This window comes from Sinohyriopsis cumingii, chromosome 2 (assembly GCF_028554795.1).
Source record: "Sinohyriopsis cumingii isolate HCF-2022 chromosome 2, ASM2855479v2, whole genome shotgun sequence".
Lineage (NCBI taxonomy): Eukaryota > Metazoa > Mollusca > Bivalvia > Unionida > Unionidae > Sinohyriopsis > Sinohyriopsis cumingii.
The window spans coordinates 29539519-29552169 of NC_142962.1; positions in this window are offsets into that span (position 1 = coordinate 29539519).

Below are 12651 nucleotides of genomic sequence, written 5' to 3' on the forward strand. Positions count from 1 at the left end.
CTTATTTTGCTGTTTCGTCTCTACGAAATTCGTCAGGACTTCCTTCGTAGTTGGACTCTATATCTCCTAATGACAAAATATCAATGAAGGGTCCATGTCAAAACTCTTAACGTAATTTCCCAATAGTATACGTAATGTAAAATCTTCTTACTGCATGTGTTTTACCCGACCCTCTTATATAGCCGCAAATGTCTCAAAATCAGCTGATTGAATTTTCTCCAAATTTTGCCTACTGTTGAAACACATACTTACCTAGAAACCGCCGATGAGGCGTTGAAATAAAAATCCTCTAAGTAGGTTTTTAATTGGGTCAAATTATTGCAGCGGAAACTACGTCGCCTACACCACATCTAGTCCAGCTATCGCGTGTTCTTTAGGATAGGTCTTTTGTATTTCGAATGATACCTCCTTGAATCTTTCGGAGGACTGGTGCTCCAGAGTGTGATAGATTTCTACCCCAGCGGTATACCGTCTTATTTCTTTCTTCTTTTCGCCGACTGAGTCGCTGGGTCGCTGAGTTGCCGACTGTGTGTCCTGTGGCCGGCGGCTGAATCGTCAACTGAGTCGCTGACTCGTCGGCGTGATAGTCGTCTGGATCGCCAGGTCGCCGACTGGGTCGCTGAATTTGTTGCAGAGCGTCGACTGGGTCTACACCTGGGTCGTGGAGTCGTCGACTCGGTCGCTAAGTCACTGGCTGTGTGGCTGACATCATGGCTGAGTCGCCGAGTAGCCGATTGTGTCTCCGAGTGAGTTGCAGAATCGTCGACTGTGTTGCTGACGTTGTCACAGGGTCACCGACTGGGTTGCATAGTCGTCGTCTGTGTCGCAGAGTCGCCGACTGGGTCGCTGAGTGAGTCGCAGAGTCGCCGACTGGGTCGTCTGTGAGTCGAATAGTCGTTGACTGGGTGTCCCGTGGTCACCGAGGCGCCGATTGGGTCTCTGAGTGAGTCGCAGAATCGTCGACTCTGTTGCTGACAGTGTCGCATAGTTGCGCACTGGGTCGCAGAGTCAACGACTGTGTCGATGACTATGTCGCATAGTCACCGACAGGTTCAGTAGCTTGGTCGCAGAATCGCCGACTGGGTCCCAGAGTCGACGATTGTGTCGCTGACTTGGTCGCAGAGTCGCCGACTGGATCGTAGATTCGCCGCCTGTGTCGATGATTGTCGCATAGTCACCGACAGGTTCGCTAGCTTGGTCGCATTTGGCGAAGAACGTAACTATGTTTGGCTAATCATTTTTTCTGGTGTTTAGACACAGGTATCGTGCCTTTCAAGACGTTCAAACAACATTCGCACACGGTATCGATGACGTCTTTGGACGCTGTTTGAATGATATTTTTCGCATGGGTGGAGAAGCTTTGGACAGGACGACAACATGTCCCCATGTTTGACTAAACGATGAGGCAGTCCTTTCCTTTTCCTTCCTTTGGGGTTAGAAGAGGGTTAGTTTCTGGGAGTGACATCTTTGGGTGTTCAGGAGCACAAAAACACAGATTCCCATTCTTTGCTTCAGATCATTTTTTTTACTGGAATGCGTCGCCACTGATTGGCTTTACGTCGTATCATCTTGTTGACAGGCATCACGCATCGTGGAGGGGTTCGCAACGGACTAAATTGGGACAGTTCTTGCTTGGACAATTCCAGTAAATCCTGTAACATGCCCGATCTCTTTTGGACTTTGATTTTGCGAACAGGTACTTTCTGAGGAGCTGCCACTGCAGCTAAAGAGGAGGAGGGTGTCACCGCTGGAGGAGAATTTCTTGGAGACGTGGGTTTCCATTGCTTCATCAACTGAGGAAGAGTGGGTGTCAAATTGGGTTTGGCAGGCATCACAACAACGGAGAAGTGGAAGAATCTGAGGATACTGGAGACGTGGTCACCGTCGCTGGAGGTCGTGGTTTGCGAATGTAAGGTTGTGTCCTGGCCGAAGTGTCTCTCTTGCGACTAGAAGCTGTTTTCTTATGGCTTTTATTTTTCTGGGAACCATTCTTTTTCTTTTTCTGTGGGCTTTTCTTTTTCTGGAGTTGTGACCTGGTCTTGACACCGTTGCTCTTTTTCTGATTTGGAGTTCGTTTGGCTTTGTTGGGAGTGGCTTTTTTCTTGGGGAGGACTTTGGGGGCAATAGGAAATAGGAAATCATTTTAAGAGGGATCAAATTATAACACCTCCTAGATAACCGCTACCTCCAGGTTTCAAAATGATTTGCTGTTTGGTTTGAGTGTCGATGCGAGGATCGGCCAGTTGCGTCAAGGCAACTTTGTTTCTCTCAAACCAGCGTTTGGTTTGATGAGGAATGTGAATGACGTCTTGCAGTAATTGACGTGATGTTACCGTAAACCATCGTAAGACTTCTTTGAGACTGGCCTTTAAGACACTAGCACGTATTTGTGGATTTTGTTCGCGACTGATGCCGTACCAGGCAATAATCAATTTGACATGAAGATGAGACTGAAGAAGCGTCATGTTGATGCTGTGTGAGACAGATCCAAAGTGTCCGAGGTTTTTATAGATTTTTTTCTTAAGTCGACGACGAGGACGTGTACACGACAGGCCCTCCGTCTTGACACCAGTGGTGAAACAGATGGGTACGAAATCGCAAAAAATCGTGAGTGGTGGGTAGAGTCAATAGGATTGTGAGGTTCGAGTGGCATCGTCGTACGCATGAGTCAGCCAAGGCATTCCTAACTGTTTGGCTAAGACTTGTACTTGCGATTTATCTCTAGGGCTTTTAAACAAGACCACGTAACGAGCATTGAGACTGATGATGCGATGGGCTTTTCTTTGTTGAAAAAAATTTGAGTAATGTAAATGACGCTGGCATTACTATGATGCCCTTTGCGCGCAAAATACAGTTTAATTTCTTCTTCGTCTTCTCCAAATATGTCATCGAAAATGAACAGATGGGTTCTATTGGGGTCAGACACGATTCCGCTGACTTCGCCAGGAATGCTTTCCACAAACACGATGGAATCGCCTTGATTGTATCGCAAGACGCTGTACGCCAACTGCCACTCTTTGTAACACCACACGACCTGTTGAGGTGGACGATCGATCAAATGATGTTTACGTTCAATAAATCGTTTGACAAATTCGATCTTGCCGGAACCGCTTGGTCCGGCAATTAACATATTAAAGTGACGACGATTATACAATGCCTCCCAACTGGCACGATCTAAGTGTTCGTCGATGACTTTGAAAGTAGAGAGAGAGAGAGGGAGCAGAGACAGTAGAGGTAGCCATAGTGCAGGAAATGTCACTTTCGACACGAAAAAGGACAAGACCAGAGTTTTTATACTTTTTCAGGACACGTTCATTGCATGTTAAAAAGGAACAACACGAAAGGCAAAAATACATAAAAGCCAAATGGTTAAGTACAGCGATAAAATACACATCGAAACGATCAAAGTGGAATAGAAACAAGTCACTGTACAATATGTTTTTGGTAACCAATGTGTCCTAGGGACAGTGTGTAATGTTCTTATAGTCTCTACATTGGGTACAGTTACACTGAAGGGAGTAGTTGTCCTAGGTGACGGGTTCTTATTGCAAAGTCGCTAACACAGGTTTAAAAGTTACTTTTTGCACTGGACGTTTGAATTAAGGATCACAACTCTTGAGGATAATTGGCCATTTCATTGGTCCAAGCCTCGAAACCCCAATTTGTCCAGTCACTTACATCTGTCCAGTGAAGGTGTAAGTCACAAGCTACACACACATCGTCGTACACATCTTCAGAACCTAAACGTTTACGAATTTTTCTTCCAGTAGAGGTCGAGAAGTATCCAGAAGAAAACGCAAGACTTTCAACAAAATCCCAGAAAGCAAGTCACTAAGACACACACCACATGTCGACCCCAATTCAATGGACCTATTTCTCGTAATAAGTGTTGGTAATCTTCCACCGTTTGAATACTTTCTTTGATTTCCTTCCACGGAATCTGTTGTATCACCACTGAAAAAGGTCATGGCATGGTAGCCTGCTTTTATACATCTTTTTGTCGGAGGCAATAAGTGTACTTTCTGCACAGAGATGATTGAACTCGAGTGTCGAATCTAAATGGTTTAGTCACTAACTTGCACATCACACTGCGTTGAGAAGTTTCCTCTTGAACTATGTTTACATTGTGTAAATAATTTTGGTAACCCTCCAACTCTTCCTCTGGAATTCGTTGCAATATGTCTACCTTGTAGTAAAAAGAAACAGTCACAACATACCAATCCTTTTCACCCACGCTAAGTTTAACAATGTCTGACCACTGGAACACGCTCATCTGAATTAGTCCTCTTATAGCATTCAGATACCCGTGGTTTAACCATCGGTGACGTAACGGATGCAATTGTTCTTGTATTGTGACCAACTCTCGGTAAATGCATTCTCTCAACTCCACAGGCAAACCACGAATGTTCTCTTGTAAAGTATCCATTCAGTGTCGTCCAAGAATCAGGACTCGCTGGGTCTTGGCCATTATCCTCGTTAATATTTGTAACTGAAGTAGTGTCCTCTCATAAGCAGTCTTCGTTTACTTTGGAAAAGAGTTTTAAAAAGAAACTGATGAATGTGATTTAGTTTGCGTTTCACTTGTATTTTGACCAACTCTCGGGAAATGCTTTCTCTCAACTCTACAGGCAAACCATGAATGTTCTCTTGTAAAGTATCCATCCAGAGATTACTGAGGTCGTCCCACTAATGGTAGATAGTGACAATCGGGAGACCATCGAACACGTTCCAGGTAAGCCGAATCTTTCTGCTCCCACTCGTGAAGTGACACACCATAACTGAAACACTTGACTTTATCCCCTGTGCCCAAGTAGAAAAATCCGGTTCCGGGTAATTCTTCGGGGTTAGGTCCTCCCAGATATTTAGGCAATTTTTCTTGGAACGTTTGGAATCGACTTTCAAAGTTGCATTATTCAGGAAAACGCACAGGGAACGAATATTCGTCTTTCACATCCTCGTTTCGATGAGGGTATGGTGAAATCCGCAGGAGTTCGCTCATTTTTGGATGACATCCGTAGGGTGGTAGACGCATGGTCTCGCGTGGAGGTTGACATCCACCATGAAAAACAGTAAACAGTCCACGATACGAGTGGCACCGCTTTCGCATCCGTCAGGGTTTGACATGCACAGCATCACTTTCCATGGTAGGTATGATAGTAGTAGTAGTCATAGCAAAGTTCCCATGATGTGGTACTGAATCGCTTAGGTCACAACGTACGGCATGGCTCTCATCGCAAGGCACAACATCGCACTCCACTTAAGAATCACCGAACTTGAATGATGTCTGTTAAAAATTATTCATCTTTCTCGCTTGGTCTTGGTAATTACAACGAACTATTGGTCTTGGACGTTGTCCCTTTTAATATGCTGACCAGTATCAACGTGACCGTACGATAAAGTGAAGTGGTTGGGAAGCCGAACTCGCTTCTGGTAAACAAAATTGATACACTTTTCCAAACGCCGACTGACAATTTGAAGTGTGGCTAAACGTAGAATCTTGTGCGGTTCGTAGATGGCCACTTTAAAGTTTCCATCCTCTCCAGACTACAAAGCTTCTTTCAGCACGCCGAAGTTCACCACTCGACTGGTGCGATAATGGAGAGTCAATCTTTTCACTTTACACTCGGTGTGCACTTCTCCTTGTTTGTCCTCGTCGGGTTGCTCGTCTGTTCAGGCTCCTAAACAGTCTCCTTCGATTTTATGGTAACAGTGACCCAGGCGATCAATGTAAATGCAACTGTCCATGTCAAAGTACAGGACGCAGTCTCCTAACAGTTCTAAAACTTCGTACAATTTTAAGCGAGCACGGGCTGTCGTGTAAGCCGCACTGATGACATTTCCAAATTCGTCGGCTTCTGCAAAGTCCATTTCTTTTTCGTAATTGATTAAGATCAAGTCCTCACGAACGACGTCCACGTGTTTCATGTATTTGGTTTTGTCGTGACTCATCTGAAAGTAACGGGAAAGTTCTATCAAATACTCCGTCTTGGGTAAACGCGTTCGTTGTGCCATTTTGCCCCACAAGCAATTTAACATCACTTTGGTAAATGATCATCTTCCTTCGTTTTTCTCCATGTGGTCTAAAGTGATACCATCCTGCTCCCAGTATTTCTCTTTGAATTTCTTTTGGTCTTTGGGAGTGTGGCACAAGGAATGATAGTCACTGGCTTCTTGTTTCAGTTTCAAATAGGCATCCACGTAGTCTGCGAATATGCATTATGTGTCTTGTCACCCTTGTGGTATTTTTCTGTCTTGAGAAAGTGGTAAATTCGTACACTTTTAATAGTAGGTATCCCACGTCCAGAGCTTTGAACAATTCCACTCTGACCAATTTTCCCGTCAAGGCGCTTTCTTCCTGTGTGTGCTGACAAGGTTGGTCTTGGTTGCACGTTTCGGCACACCTACGGCACAAGGGAAACATCAATTTTCCTTGGCAATGGTGAGGTTAAACAGGATGGTACAAGTCCGTGAGCGGCAAGACTTTACATTTAATCATATTGTCGAAAGTTGTCCAGGTTGATGTGTTTCGTCATCAATGGCGGGTGTCCTGCGGAAAGCAACAATATTTCCACACGTAAGGATACAGCGAACACACGTCCAAGTATTTGATTTCTTCTCCTTTCTCCTCTTCGGCGTAGTACAGCAAAACAGGTGGCATTCGTCCGTCCTCCGTACAAACTGTCCCGTGGGTTCAAAGGGTCCACCAACTTGTAACTTTTCACGATACGTTTAAACTCGGGATCGCTTTTCAAACAGTGATCGTACTCGTGTCCCCACATTTCCACCACTTGGTATACTTGCTGTTCTAACTTCAAGCGACGTTGACAAGTGGTCTGGTACAATTCTTCCTTGGTCCCTTGTAAAAATTGATTTTTGGTGCCACGTTCCGGGTGGCAAAGGGGACATCCGTGAAATAAGCATCCGTTATACACGTACACGATCTGATGGTTTTCTAAGTCCCAGCCAGCCATCAAATACTGTCCGATGGTCTTTTCGCCTCCTCCGTTGCGAGTATGTTGGATCCATTTGTCTTCCTTGTCGCACAAGTAATGTAGCCAGCGTAGTGCTTTGACCGAGTATTGACGTTTGACAAAGTTAGTCACTTGAGGGCTTATGACAGCCATGGTGTTTTCGGGCATGAATCTTTGGCGGTACACTATGGAACACTCTTTGGCGATGGTACATGCTTCTTTCAAAGGATCGATCCCTCCGTATTCCATGAATAATTCCTTAAATTTTCCACAGCAACGGTATAAAATTTACACGTCGGAACGACAATACTTTAACATTTCTTCTTGAAACTCGAATGTGTCCGAGGCGTGAATGTGGTACCAAGCGTAGAAAGCTTTTCGTTGTTCGGTGCGCATGTTGTCGGGGTCGTAGTAGTGAGTCTCAGGCAAATGGGGCAGAACATCGTGTTGATTGGCTTTGTTATTGAAAAAGTGTGGAAAATAGCCTTTGGCCATTTCTGTCATTCCAAACGTTTTAGGCATTCGACTCAAAGGCATGGTCAAGTAAATCATCGAATCTTTAAACTGCACTTATCCCATTTGCATGAAAATGATTTTGGCTCTGTTCAAAGTGGCTTTAGGACATTCGGTACTTTGTTCCGTATAGTATCTCAAAAGAAAATGTCAATCGTATCCGGAGAAATTGTGAGCCATCACCGTGCATGGCGATGAAAATCTCCCTAATGTTCGATGTCCTCTCGGCTCCACGTCTAGTCGATGGTGTCTAAGATCCATTGGGCGAAATCGACTAGCGTGTTCGGTCCCCGAAAGATTTTTTCACGGCCTCCAGGAATCTTGCTGCAGTGAGGGCAATGACTAAACATAGGTTGTGGGATGCACTTCTCACACCCTCGTTGAGCCACGCAGAAATTAGGAATGTGAATGCCAGTCTCTTGCATGCATTCGAAATAAAAAAAGATGAAATTGCCTTTCTTCTAGTGATCGTCTTCCTCTTGATGTTTGGAATGGTATTTTTGAATGTAGCATTCGTGTTCCAAGTCCACGATTTGGTAACAAAATGTGACATTTTTTCTTTCCTGAACATACGTGCGCCTTGGCATTATTGCTACGTATGACTTGTCCACAATTAGGGCCCAATCTCAGGAGTTGACAAGCACTTTTCTGCTGTAAACCTTGCGTCTTCAGATGTTGTTCGTAACAGGTTGGGCTGACAAAAGTGCGCTGACAAGCAGGGCAATGCACTCGTTATTACCCTTCGTCCAGACAGGGTTGAGAAGCCAAACATACTGAGCATTTCGATCCACAATGCTTGTGTTGCTCTCGATTGTTATAGCCATGGTCACATTTCTCACAGAAATAACCGTATCCCAGGAATGCGGCGATACTGGTAATGACATCGTGATGATAGACGTGACTGTATTTTCCGTCTTTGAAATCTTTACCTTGAGACAATAGAGGTCCACGCACTTCTTGAGGGTGTACTTTCAAGGTGTAGCGTGAAGCCAAGACGTCTTGCAATGTTTGCATTTAGGAATGACACAGGGAGTGACTATCGAAAGCCCTGCTTGCTGTAACAGGAGTTCTGCTTCACTTCTTTGTTTGGCTCGGTTCAATGTTTGAATTGTTTGCCAAGCTCTTTTCCATTCTGCCGTGTCGTTCCTGTCGGCATACCTTCGTCCCACTACGATAGCACGGGCTAAACACATCTTGTCTTGAGGGCTGTTAATTCGAAAGAGACTCGTTCTGGTGCTGCAAAGGTCGTCCAGCAGTAACACCTTTTTGCATTGGGTGTCTACTCTCTGGGTCTGGATTCTGGCTCACTCATTATCATGAATTTGTGCCAAGACTTCAGCTACTGTACGAGGCTATAAATCACGTTTCTGCCTGTTTCTTTATTCTCCTTTCTCCACGACATGATACGATCATTTCATCTTGACTGCAAAATGTAAAATGACTACATTTTAAACGCTATGGTCCCCAATATATTCATGTCAGACCAGTATATATATATATATATATATATATATATATATATATATATATATATATATATATATATATATATATATATATATATATATATATAAAGGTTTAGTGTCATCCCTTCCAGTATTCGTTTCACTCTCGGTGCTCTTCCACACAGATCGAACTTCTGATCAGAACTTTGCGAGGTGTAATGCGAAAGTTTTCTTCAGACTAGCCGACGGACTACTCCCCTCCTTTCGAGAAAAAAGTCAAGATACTTGCTATATCTGTAAGAAGAGCGGGCATTGGGCAACAGAATGTCCAGACCATCAAAAAAGCAAGATAGGTGCCAAAAGAGACAAAAGTCAAGATACATGTTATCATTGTAAAGAGAAAGGACATTGGTCTTCAGACTGCCCTCAGAAACAACAAGAGCAAGAGGAAGAGAGGGGTTAAGAACAAGAATAAGAGGTACCTTCCCCAAAGGAAAAACCCAGACACGTCCAAAAAGAGAAAAAAAGAAGACGAGGAGAAAGTGAGGAAGAAGAGGAGGAAAAAACCTGTGAAAGTGAAGAAATTTAAAAAACAGAGTGAAAAATAGCACAAAAGAAGTCTATGGACTTTATAAAGTGTTGTGTTGTGATGTGAATTGGATTGTACCTGAATAGACCAGACAGAAAACGTAAGTGGCTCTTGGTTTTGATTTTTTAGAATAAGGACCTACACTCACGCACTCACTCACACACGTACATCATGGCAAAAAAGGGGATTTTGAGTTTTAATTGATTTTGGAAAAATGAATGATATCTCTTTTCAAGAGAAGTGAGTGGCCCTGAAAAGGACCGTTGGGTGTTCGTTTTTATATTTAAAAAAATCAGGAACGGGACGTAATCCGCTTTAACTGCCTTTAGCCTTTGCCACGGCCAAGGTCTACTTCTGGACTGGCTCCTGTCGATGATTTGGTAGAAATCACTAGGGGTGGTATCGCAGGCGTATTAACAGGGTTGGGTTGTTTGACTCGGGAAACCCTTTTCCTCTTGGGTCGTTTTAAAGAAGTCTGATACATTTCGTTCAGACTCCTTAACTCTACCAAAATGTCTCTATCAAAATGTCTAATAGTACCGTAACCGTTTGACTTTCACTGTCCTCCTTCTCTCTTAGAGATTGTTTCTTCTCTGCTGCTTCTACCTCTTCCTGTCGTTTCCTTCTTGCTTCTTCTTCTCCCTGTTGCTGTTGAAGGAGAAAATCTTGTTCTGCTTCTTTCTGCTGTTGTAAAAATTGATCCAATTCTTCTTTCTGTCTCTGCTTAAAATTTTCGACGTGGAAAAGGAGAAGGTGGAGAATGTACTGGTACCGGAACAATTTCTTGCGAAGAAGAGAGAAAATCGACTAAATCCCAATTAAAATCGACTTCTTCTGGAAGTAGGACTGTGTTGACTTTGGTAGCCGCTGCTATACCATAGCTTCTCGTCTCCAAGGCCGGTGCACCCCAATTCAGCGTCTTCTTAGTTTCCATCATGTTTGAAAACTCTGTCGCGTTGATTCACGGCGCACAGACACTAACGCGCATATATAGGGAATGTGACGTCACAGTCAGCTCTCTTCGGGTTGGAAGACAGAGTCCACACTGTGACTGATTTTTGGATTGGTGAATAAACTCAGTCCATTTCGATCCGTTCTTCCACTATAAATAACCGCGGTTCATTTCATTCCCTTCACCTGTTCTTGTCACAAGATGTGGACTAACGTAGAATCATATACCCTTTTATCGTCGATGCTGTTCCGTACGGACTTATCCATGTATGTCAGATCATCGTGGACAATCATCCGGATCACCGATACGAGCGTTTGGAAAAGAAGAATTTATGTGGAGAGACAAGGCTGTTTGAAGAGAATTCTCATCTACGGTCCAGAAGTCAGAAGTAGTTTGAGGAAGAGAAGAAGTTGCCCTCTATGTTAACGGAATGATGTTAACAAAAAACCAAAGGCCCTTTTCAGGGCCACTTATATGCATCGAAAATACTTGCTTTCTTGCCTAAAACTTTTTTTTAGTCGGTTGGTTTGTTGTTTCTGTTTGTATGTTGTATTTGTTATATATGTCTTTAGCAGGAGCATACATTTTATAATTTTATATATTCATGTCTTAATTAGGCAGAAGTATGTATTTTATTATTTTTTTGTAGTTAATGTTTATTAATGAGTGAAATAAAGTCATCAGTTGCAATTATTGTATTATTCTCATTTTACACATATTTAGACACTTAGGTAACCTTGAACCAGGATTGTTTCGAGTTTTGTTCACTGAGCAATGAAGCTACCCTGTTTACTGTTCATGCTGGGTTGTTCTATAGTATGACAAACGGTAAGTAACCTTCTGATTGGTTAGTTTGCTGCTTGTCTGCATAAACAACATAGTATGAACAGCATATTAGTGGTGGTCAGTTCATTGGAGCTTCTGAAGGGTGCTGGTCATAGCATTGCATTAGGAAAAGTGCCTGATGATTCTTTTGCTTGAAGGAAAATGTGAATTGGCCTTTGTCCCATATGATAACGTTAATAGATTTATAATATGGTTAATGTAACAGTTTATTTTATATGTACTCTGCATATTTCTCTGGAATGCATGTTGACGTAGTTTAATAAATTTTAATAGATTATCAACCTGTATATTCTTTTATGAGCCTATCGTTCTGTCCATACGCTTGCTCTAAACACTAATTGTTGTTTAGGTTTAGTTGATCCACTATCTCTCTAGAAAGATAATTAATAAATATATGGTGTTGTAAGTTATTCGTATTGAATGTACTGTAAACAGAATCAATGTAAACATGCAGAACAATAATACACTGATGACGGTATTATTTATTGTTATAGTAAATGTATTTTTATTGTATTTGTAGGGTGTAAAAAAAGCAAGATAAATGTATAAATCTCCACTTATCAACCTCAATGCACAGTAAACCCAGTAATGAACAAATACTGGACTTGTATCGTCTATTCAGTGAGTAGAAGTTAAGTGCTGTAACACGTCTATGTCCCGCCAAACGTTCTAGGGTTTTTTCCACGCTCTGTGGTCCCGATTGAGGTCAGCCCCTTGCTACATTGTTACCAATCTTCAGTACTGTTACGTCACCTTACCAGTTCAATTCCTATTGTCCCTATACAACAACCCCACTTTCCATTGTCTGTATAAACTCCAAATATTCCACATGTTACAATTCCATTATCTGTAAAGTGCCCCAGGGTGATCTGAAAAATCTTGTCCGTAGAGTGTTCCGGGGTGGGGGGCTGTAATGTTTTTTCCTATTGTCCACTACTAATAGCGTTATGTCTCATAAAAGCAATATTAAAGCTTTCAGCGCTGTTCACGTGTGTATTATTATCAATATGCTAGACGTCGGTTATCTGACTGATTTCATTGTTAAGGAAGAAAAACCACCAATCCCCAGTGACGAACATCAAAATAGTTTTTAGTACATGTTTTTGAAAAATGATAAATTAATCTTACACTATGTTCAAATTTTCTACTTTTATTAAAAATTCAAGCATGAAAGATAATATGCAGGTTTAATGTCAATACAAAAAATTCCGCAATCCCATAATGATTTTTTATGTCTAAAATAGCGGAAGAAATGTTGTGGATAAATCCATCAGAGGTATCTAACACTCTCGTGTGGAAATGGGTTGTGTCTCAAGGGTCAAATAATTACAAACG